The 11,004-nt window shown below is 41.3% G+C and overlaps 1 long non-coding RNA gene across 1 annotated transcript; it reads right to left on the reverse strand.

The window, feature by feature from the left end:
• Positions 1 to 6,142: 6,142 nt before the first annotated feature.
• Positions 6,143 to 7,065, reverse strand: LOC117537068. The gene is made up of 3 exons (XR_004567668.1): positions 7,027 to 7,065; positions 6,447 to 6,515; positions 6,143 to 6,351 (listed from the first exon to the last, which is right to left on the reverse strand). It is a non-coding gene; the product is annotated as an uncharacterized LOC117537068 (long non-coding RNA).
• Positions 7,066 to 11,004: the final 3,939 nt, after the last annotated feature.

An 11,004-nucleotide genomic window follows, 5' to 3' on the forward strand; every position in this document is an offset into this window, starting at 1 on the left:
TTGCTTGATTCCAGTGTTGAATTTAGCACAATTGCATACAAACCATTAAGGGATTTGAAGAATTATGCTAAAAACTCAATAACTTAGATTATTATTTATAGTTTTGCTGAATAGTTTCATGTCCGCTTACCTTAGAAACGTAAAATGCGACGGCAGATGGGGAGCATGTTAGCTTAGCTTGGTAGCTTCAGCTAGCTCTGGAACTTCCAGCTCGGGTGGCAGGAGGTCCCGCCTCTTTGCCCTTATTTTGATCAGGCTGGAGTAGGTGAGAGTTGAACTCTGACGTCACTGTCGAGCCGTTAGTGGCCGACTCCGCCTACTAAGGGCTTCTCGGCAACTCTGCAGAATCCTATGGGTGACGTCACGGACCCTACGTCCATTTATATACAGTCTATGTTTGCCTCCCTCGTGATTCCCGCAGGACTCTATTGTCTTTGTCAGTCTTCGTCTGTCTGACGCTGAAGCTGACGCTCAGGTATGACCATTCTAGTCTATCAAAATCCTTCAGAGCATCCAGAGATAATACAGCCGCTGGTGTTTTATCATCTTTGCTAGGGTCAATGATGTGCAGCAATCGCCTGAGATTGTCCGAGGCTAGGCGACCTTTTATGAAACCGGTTTGGTCACAGAGAACTAGAGATGTCATAAAGTTCTGTAGGCGACGAGCCAGGACCTTTGCGTACATTTTAAGATCGGCACCAAGTAGGCTTAAGGGCCTGTAATTGCTACAATCAGATGGATCTTTATCCTTTTTTAGAAGTAAAGAGATAAGAGCTGTATTAACATCTCTGGCAAAACTACCCCGTTCTATTGAAAATGAAATCATGAAAAGCAACAGCGGGTCCAAAAGGTCCCAGAAGGTCAAATAGAGTTCTGGGGGGATGCCGTCCCACCCAGGCGCCTTAGTCCTTTGCATGTCGATGACCGCTGCTTTAAGTTCCTCCAAGGTAATAGCCTCAGCCAATTGTTTGGAATCATCCTCTGTTAAGCACGGTAATTCCAGCTCATTAAGAAACGCCTCATATTTAGTTTTTATCAAAAGTGATTTCAGATCTATATAATTCAGAATAAAAGGAATGGAATGCATCATTAATACGCTTAGGGTCGGTGGTTATCTCCCCTTGCTGAGTTTTGATAGAAGGGATGTCAGCAAAGTGTTCATCAGCACAAATGTTCATAGCCAGCAGGTGACTAGGCCTAGAGCCGTGGACGTAATAGTTTTGTCTTGTCCTGTGCATCAAAAATTCTGATCGCTGTCTAAGAATTGAATTGATTTCTTTCTTAACTACCTTTAACCTTAAATTAAGCTGTTCAGTGTAATTCGATTGAAGTGAAGCGTCCAGATTTTCCTAATTTGGAGAGTCGAGCCTTTCGCAGATTAGATGCAAAAAGTGTTGAATTGCTCCTGATAAATCCCTTAATCGAGTCCCACAATATCCTAGGATCTTCGACAGATCCTACATTAAACAAAAAATTTTTGGTGATCTTTGCCTTAAATTGTTTACAGAAATCATCATTTTTAAGCAAAGTTGTGTTAAATCGCCACCTAGGGGCCCAGGAAGAGAGTTTTCTTAGTGAGGTGGAGAGTAAGATGCCTTTGTGATCGGAGAGAGCTATTGGCAGCATGGAAACATCAGTGCTGTCAAAGAGATGGGGTGAGGCGAACAAGTAGTCGATTCTAGAAAAGGTCTTATGTCTGAGGAGAAGAAAGAAAAGTCTTTCGAAGAGGGGTTAATCAGGCTAATAGGTTAATAGCCCTGTTTCGTGAGCCCACGCACGCAGAAGCCCTCCTTTGGTCTGTTGTCTCGGAGGCTCCTGATCTATCGATAGCTGGGTCCCATACAGCATTAAAATCGGCCCCCACTATAAACGAGTAGTCTGTCAACTCCATCTCCCTCAAATGAGTTACAGTAGGAGCATATGCTGAGACCAGGGCATTTGACTTTTGCGATAGTTATCCGGCCTGTTGTGTCCGCCCATACATCTAAAACTTTTATATTTAAATTGCGCTTAGCCACTACGGTCACTCCCCGGATTTTAGTACTTGCAGAAGAAGATGCTATGACATGATAGAATTTGTCAGCCAGTCTTCCCGCATCAGTCTTCCGAAGGTGAGTTTCACTCAGTATTGCCAAATCCACCTTTTTCCTCCTCAACAAGCCTAGGACACTGGTGCGTTTATGTGGAGCGTTAAGGCCCCCCATATTCCAAACCAATATGTTTAAATTAGCCATTTATCAATGTGAGCAGTGTGTACCAGTACAATAATACAAGGAATGAACATAAATTGTCGAAAGGACCTGAGGTATCCCGCCCACCCGCAAAAAACCCATGAAAGGTAAAAATAAAAAATAAATAATAAAACAAACATGCACACATATGCCATACATTTTTGCATACATTCACAGTAAATATTTATTCAGTATGATAGCTGTCTAACAGAAGTTAAATCCATTTCTCACTTATTCTGACAATGTACTTAACCCCAAATAAAAGAACCCCATAAAAATAGTTGTTAAATAATAGTGAAGTCACGTTGTAATAACAATAACTCATCTCTCTCAAGTTTTATTTTTCAGCTTTGCCAAAAGCCACTGTGTCAAGTGTCCTTCTTGGGTTGCCGTCCGGAGTTCTCCAATATGGCGGACCATCTTGCACATGCGCAGTACAGATCGGGCAGGGGGACGGATCGGGTAGTGACATGGGCTATCAAGCCCTCAAACAGCGATTCTGCAGCGGTGCTGACTTGAGACCGGTCTCTACCTGACCGGTCTCAACGCTGTGTGTGTCCGTCAGGAAACACGCTGTTTACAAGTAGTTCCAGCAAACATCCACTGATAAATTGCGATGTTAACAACCTCATGATAACCTCATATGTTTGAATTTAGGCCCAATCCCAAACCACTCCCTCGACCCTACCCCTCCGTGACGGAGTGAACTCCGTCTGTAGCCACACTCGCAGCTCAACGAGGCTCCCTCCTGTCAGATGGAGGGAGTAAATACAGCGGCAAGCTTTGGGACGGCCTCCCCTCTCTCCGGCAGAAACAGGAAATGCCGTAACTTGAAGATTATGTCACCTGATATAAGAAGTGTGTTACATTTGAATGGCAGAAAGTCTTGTTGCAGTTTCCAGATATCAAGAGGGGCCCATGAGTCTCTTTGTTAATCATCAATGGTTCTTGCAATTAACAGGGGAACTCCAAGAGATTTTCCTCAGATATAATGCAGTTAAAGTCTTGTTAGTTAATGATTCATTTCCTGCAAGGCTCATAAAGAGGCCTGGAGAGAATAGTCGGTCTGGATTATCAATAAATGTATTCATTCCAAGTAAGCTGACTTTGGGGTGGAATAAAGTTCAGAGGAAGGCCTTAGGGTATGGGAACAGTTAACCTTTGTTAATTAAATAATTCACATAGCTTTCAGAGGGGAAAACATGTGACATTTGTGAGGGGCTGCATGATGAAATGAGTGTGCATTAAAACATGCTGGTAGAGTTCTACTATTTGGAAACATGGCTATAATTACTGCTTAAACTGTACCTGTTTTATGTTTATTGATTTCTCTCTGTTTTATTCTTTCATGTCGTGAGTACTAAATTGCCACAACATTGTGGAGTGGTTGGCTTAAATGTGCTTAATTACTCTGTATGAAGTAGAAGCAGGTTTGCATGACAGAAGATTAGAGATGTGGGAGAAGGAGACATTCTTATTTAAACACAGCATGTCAAGTATCTGAAACAATACATGTTTAAATAGGTGTGTGATATTGAAGTAAATGATATGTATTACTTGTATTGGCCAACTATAAACAGCTATGTCGTAAACATATCTTTAAGATACCTAAAGTATGTGAAACTGTGTGTGTATTGAACTGATGGGGGAGGCCAGAGCAGAGAGGGAACTCTATGCAAGAAGGGGGTTGTGTGTCCAAACTGCAAGAATGTGAGACAGCGAACACCAGATGTGTTTGTTTTGCCCTCAAACTGAAGAGACTCTTTCTCCTGGCTGGCTCGCGCTGATACTCTACGAAAGCCCATCGTTTGTATATGGGCCAATAGATGACCGGTATGGGAGGAGAATCCGCCACAACTCCTCCCCGTTGTTCTTACAATATCTCCTGTTGCGTCCTTGTGTCCGGTCTCTTTTTCCTCATGCCGTCAACATGGTGGGTCCTCCCAGCACTGGGACTAGAGCAGGGGGTACCTCCTTTATATTGTATTGTTGTTTATCATTAAAACAGATGATTGTTTAACCCTTATTCTGGTTCTCTGAATTCCTTCCTTTATAACTCTGACCCAGCTCACCAAACGACACGCAGAGCCGAGGTGGGTTTCAGACCACTCCAACTCCTACAAACTGTATGTAACAACGGTTTCAAATAAGCATCTCTTTGACAAAAAATGTAAATGAATAACTCAAATAAAACTCCAAACATCTTTCATTGTGTTACTTTTTTGTAAAGCTCTTTTAGTTTTAAACCTGATGTTTATAAGCTTCTTAGTTTTTGCAACAGTCTGTAAATATACACAACTTTATAATAAAATGCACACATTTACCTTTTTCTTGACTAAACACAGGTATGATCCTAAGTTAAAAACATGAGGTTATCATGAGGTTGTTAACATCGCAGTTTATCAGTGGATGTTTGCTGGAACTACTTGTTAACAAGGTGTTTCCTGACGGACACACACAGCGTGACTACGGTCAGGTAGAGACCGGTCTCAAGTCAGCACCGCTGCAGACTCGCTGTTTGAGGGCTTGATAGCCCACTCCCCCTCCACACTCGTTGCTTTGGAACAGCCCTCAATATGGCGGACCCTCCGCGTGAACGCGCAAACGGAGGGGTAGTGTGTAGGGTGTAGGGTGCGGTTTTGGATTGGGCCTTAGGATCATACCTGTGTTTAGTCAAAAGGTAAATGTGTGCATTTTATTATAAAGTTGTGTATATTTACAGACTGTTGCAAAAACTAAGAAGCTTATAAACATCAGGTTTCAAACTAAAAGAGCTTTGAAACACAATGAAAGATGTTTTATTTGAGTTATTCATTTAAACTTTTTGTCAAAGAGATACTGATTTGAAACTGTTTGTACATACAGTTACGGCATTTCCTGTTTCTGCCGGAGAGAGGGGAGTTTGGCTGAAGTCGAATAGTCCATTTAGCTAAGGAACTATCCTAACGGAGTGAAATGACCGGGAAGTCAGTACACGACACTACACGACACGGCCCCTACACGACACGCCCACCTGACACGACACTACTGTGGCTGAGAGACCGTACATGGCAGATTAAAAACGAATTGCAAATGTTATTGTAGCATTTTAAGCAACTATTAGGCAAATAAATTAATAACCTATCCGTTTGAGAACCCCTTGGAACCCCTTATCCCATTTTGATGGTTGACATCTCATTTGAACAGTGAAAGCCAGAATTACAGCAGGGGTGAATTTCATTTTATAATTTTGCAATAAGTCAAAGATATGTTTACTGTATATTATAAAAATGCTTGCCATGTAGGCATACTGGAGATGGAAAGGCTTTAGTCAGTGTTGTAGCTGAGATTCTTACTGTTCCAATGATGTATTCATAATAATTGGATACATATAGCACCTTTCATGAGACCCAAGGTCACTTTAAAAAGAAGAACAGGAGTAGAAACAAACATAACAAAAGGCAGTCAGACGAACAGTTAGACAGACAAAACAACAAATAGATTTCAATCAATCAATCAATGTTTATTTATATAGCCCAATATCACAAATGTTACATTTGTCTCAGTGGACTTCACAGTTTGTACAGAATATCAGTATGACAATACAAAGATTTGGGGCCAAAGGCCTTGGCAGACAGATGGGACTTGAGGGCCCTTTTGAAGGCGTCAAGCGTGGGGATGTTGCAGATCTCCGCAGGGAGAGCGTTCCAGAGAGTGGGGGCTGCCATACTGAAGGCTCTGTCCCCAAAGGATCGCAGGTTGGTGCGGGGGGCCAGAGTCTGAAGTCCGCAGGTTCCGGGATAGGGCATGTGGGAATTGTATTGATTTGATACAAGCAAGCCAGTGTTTCATTGTGTACTTTCAACTACAGTATTATGGTCCGGCAAGTTCAGCATTCACTGTGATGTATATAAAATAAGACACTGATACCGTTTTCCTCAATGAACATTTATTGAACAGAACATCATGTGGAAAATCAGAGGGGCACCATTCAAGCTGGTCAACTTAAAAAAAGATTGACCTGCAGGAGTTTAAAGCCTATTTAAAAACTCCTTGGAATCTTTCACTGAAGTCCTTCAGCCTTTGGTGCGCTTCCTCACTCATGTTCTTGGCGAGGTCATGAGAACAAAGTTCCATCTCACTGATAAGACAAGATGGTATAAAGAAGTCATATATGTAATATTATAAATTCACATGCATCAGGGGTTGTACACTTTAATGTGTCCATTCACTAACCGACTCTTTAGGAAGGAAGCTGTAAGGCCTCTTGTTATAGGAGTGGTCCTCGTCAGTGTCCAGGGGCATCTGTAGACAGTCAACCATTATTTTGACAGTGCTTTACATGCACGGTTTAACTCCTCCAAAAAGAACATCTCCTTTCTCCCAATGATTGTTGGGCAAAAGCCACAGTGATAATGGCTGCTGGCCACACATTTGAGATGGCATTTATAAACATTATAACCTAAAAAAGAGACAGAAAGTGGGAGGATTCTAGAAACAAACCAAAATGAATTTCTTGTAAATATGCTATTTGAAACAAGGTGTTTGTGCGAGAGCAATGGCGGCCGGCCCATAGGGGCGCCGCCACCCCTCTTCCCACATGTAATTGTCATTCAAAATTAAAAATAAATTAAAAAATATATTAAAATAAATATTTTTTTATTTTTTTAATTTTTATTTTTAATGAACAAGGTAAATATGTTGGTATCAGTAAAATGTATAATCTACAATAAAATGTCGTTTAAAATTGTTTTACGATGTCTAAAGTTACTGATAAGTCACATGTTTCCTGCCTGGCCACAGCGTGTATCATTACCCTCTCTCGTCCGGGCGGTAGAAAGGAGCCCTCAGCCAGAGCAACAGCAGCCAACAAGCTGACTGTTGCTATCTGTAAACTATGCCGCCAAAACATAATTTCAGCCAATCAGCGTCGTCAGATCTGATGCTCAAAGGGCGCCCTGGCCTGTGTGTCTGTGAGTTGTTTGGACTCGTATCCAAGGTGACGCTACAGTAGTTGTCGAGGATGGCTGCGTCTGCAGGTGGAGACTCCGGTGCTAGTGGATCGCCAGAGCTGTAGATTAACATTTACATGCTTATTGTAGTTGTAAGGGCAATGCCTGTAGCACCATGGAGCATATGTGTGGGATGGACCTGTATTTTACAGGAAAGGAGTGAGCAGAGGGTCGAGTTGTAGATTCTTGTTCAGTTTTCATCTTCCTCACCCTCTCAGACTTTGAGTTGCGCGCGCTGCTAAATAGACGCACTACCATGGAAACCAGTAGCCGTATTAAAGTCCGAGTGGAAACAGTCGTGAGTAAATCTGATTTTGTCAGAAATCGGGAGAAATGCGGGAGAAATATGACCCCGGGAGGAAACCGGGAGAGGGCAATGAAATCGGGAGTCTCCCGCGAAAATCGGGATGGTTGGCAAGACACACACACACACACACACACACACACACACACACACACACACACACACACACACACACACACACACACACACACACACACACACACACACACACACACACACACACACACACACACACACACACACACACACACACACACACACAACACACACACACACACACACACACACACACACACACACACACACACACACACACACACACACACACACACACACACACACACACACACACACACACACACACACACACACACACACACACACACTATTTAGTCTCCTGATTTTAAATGGGAATTAAATCATTTGAGTGTTCCCAAAGCACCAGTGTTCTGCAGTGTGTGTGGGCCTACTGTACTGTTGCACAGTTTTTGAAGATTCATAGCCAACCACACTGAAGAATATGGATTATCTCATATTTTTAAGCCTCAATTTCTCCCCCCCCCCCTCCCCTCTAACATCACCAGAAGTCATAATTTAAGGGGTCATTTCTCAAAAATGTCTTCCAGGGGAGGTTCCCCCCGGACCCCCCTAGTATGGTTTGGTCACCATTTCCATAGCCCCACCAAAAAAAAATTCCACCAGCCGCCACTGTGCGAGAGCAAGAAATAATCATGTCACCAACAATAACATTTTTGCCTATAAACTGAATTTTTGCAGATTGATTGTGTGATTATGCTCATATTGTGCCTACCCCAAATAAGGATACTATTCGAGCATTATTAACAATTCATAACCTGAATATAAATCGAATTTTTTATGTTAAATTTCTAATTCAAAATTAATATACACCAAGGATGTCCTGGGGCACAGAAATAACACATGTATCCATAATGAGTGAGGCATTAAACACATCTAACAAGTAACATGTAATGTGATGAAGTATACAATGATCATATAGAATTATAGATTTACTTCCCTCCATATTTCACAAGTGACCTCTGGTGGCTCTGCAAATGAGCCATCAGACCAGGGTGTGACCCGGTCCTTTCACAAAATGGACACTGGAAGGTGTCCGAGTCCAATTTGTTGAGCTCTGGGCGTGCTCCATCACGGAGTGTTGTGTTGTTTGTCTATAGGTGAATAAAATAGAATACAATTTAAGTGACTTTAATATTGGAAATAGTTAACTCCTTAAACAAGCAGCAATGGACTGGCCTGTATAATCCTATGGGACAAAGCTGGTCATACTTCCTCACTTTCAGAAGGTAACCCTTTAACTGCCAGCGCCACCATTTGGTAGAGCACATTTTGTGTCTTGATATCTTGTTGAATTTAAAAAAAAAAAGTTTAACTCCATCTGATTCAGCCAGTTCTACTCTTTGGTTGATATGTTATGCACAAAACAACCTCTAGATGTCACTGTGGTTCGAACAGAAAGCCCTTCAGCTAGTTTAAATGTCAGGCCTACAGCATGGTCACAAACCCCATCTAAAATCAGAGGCTCTGTCCTAATTACCTGATTGCATCCACCTGGGTTACTTGGCTCTACCCAATAACTACCATTTAACTTTAAACCACACTTATAATAATAATATAATTATACATATGTACATGTCTACAGTATAGCAGCTAATACATGTTTTAAATAAAAAAAACATTCAAATGTGAAAGACACCTTCAATTAATATTTAAAATTTACACAAAATCTGATTCTTGTAAAAATTAGAGTACATGCACTGTTCCATCTGTCAAGCTAAGATATATACATATATCTTAGCTTGACATGCTAACTGAACGTCGAGCATGTCAAGCTAAGAGCTAAGATATATATATATATATATATAAATATATATATATATATATAATATATATATATATATATATATATGTATTCCATTCCTTTACATTTAATATTTAAAATACAAATCAGCAAAATAAACACAATTACACTGCGCTAAACAGCCAAATCGACAAACAAACGAGAACCTAAATAGTAGTGATGTTACGTATTGCGCCGAGGCTTCGGAGCGTGTGTCGAGTAATCCCCGAAGCTTTTTGTGAAGCATGTATCGAGGCTTGTATCGTTTTGGGCCAGTGATGTCATCGATGACAAACGAAGCCTCGCTGCCTGTCGATACCACGTGACTGCTTCACGAAGAGATTCAGATCGGTTGAACCGTTGAACCACAACGCTCATAATACCAATGGATGTATAATAAGAACCATATTACCCCTCCTGTACCCGGGCCCGGTGACACGATGGAATCAAGAGAGCTCAGACCATCACTTATAGAGGTCGGAACATGTCATAAGTATAAATAGATACAAGCATAAATAAATGTAGGAATAAAAACATCAATAAATACAGGAATACATATCTTGCAGTGTTTTCAGGGAGCTTTAGTGTGTGTGCTATGGCTCAGCTGGAAAGCAGTTGACTCATGACTGCAGGGTCCCTGGTTCAATGACTGAACAATACGTATTTTTGTTGTTTATAAAAGCTACAGCTAAATGAGATAATGTAGTTAATAAATGTATTCTTTGATATGGTTTAGTCAATCTCAGGCTACAACATGGTTAAGTTTACGAATATTATTAAGGAATACAAATGCCTCTTTGCAATGTTTACCAGCCTCCTTAGGCTTTTCAATCACAATCATTCAACTGGAATAAAAACAATATTGTTAACATGAAAATATGATGTAATGTTCGTTGTTTAGAGTTATTCTAAGGCTTTACTCAGTACTCGGTATGAGATAGAGCACACTGTTGAGATGTCCAACCTGCCTGTTTTACACACTTTGACCAACAGGGGGTTTGTGTTCAAATGAAGCCCATGATGAAGCCTCATGAGATGAACCCTTTTGCGAACCAATTGGCTGGAAAGCTTCATAAGACTTCATCTCACCATCACTACTAAATATTATGTAATTATATCTAAAACCACAATACGTTAATTACCTGTACTCGGTGCGCCATATTGTTTGTTGTCTGTTGTCTGTAAACCTCCATGTCTCCTTAAATATCCTTGCGTCAGAGTCTCACGTGTTGGGCGTGCTCTCTTCTGACCATATTTGGAAGTACAACTTCCTACAGGTTCAACCTCCACTGTCCGCGGCCGCAGCTAGACCCTTCTCGTTCCAATTCTCTAAATGAAAGGAAAGGAGGTTTCAAACTTCCTTTATAACCTCCTTTAGCTTAGGACTGGATCTCCCTTGACGAAAGGAGAGGAGAAAATGCAGCCCACAATGCCTTGCAGCCGCAGCATTTGCCGTCACACAACAGTCGGCCGTTCACGGAAACAACCGATTATGACCGATAAATGATATCATGAAAGTTATATCATTTTAAAACGTCGGACAGCTATCATACTGAATACATATTTACTGTGAATGTATGCAAAAATGTATGGCATATA

Source organism: Gymnodraco acuticeps, unplaced genomic scaffold (genome assembly GCF_902827175.1).
Source record: "Gymnodraco acuticeps unplaced genomic scaffold, fGymAcu1.1, whole genome shotgun sequence".
NCBI lineage: Eukaryota > Metazoa > Chordata > Actinopteri > Perciformes > Bathydraconidae > Gymnodraco > Gymnodraco acuticeps.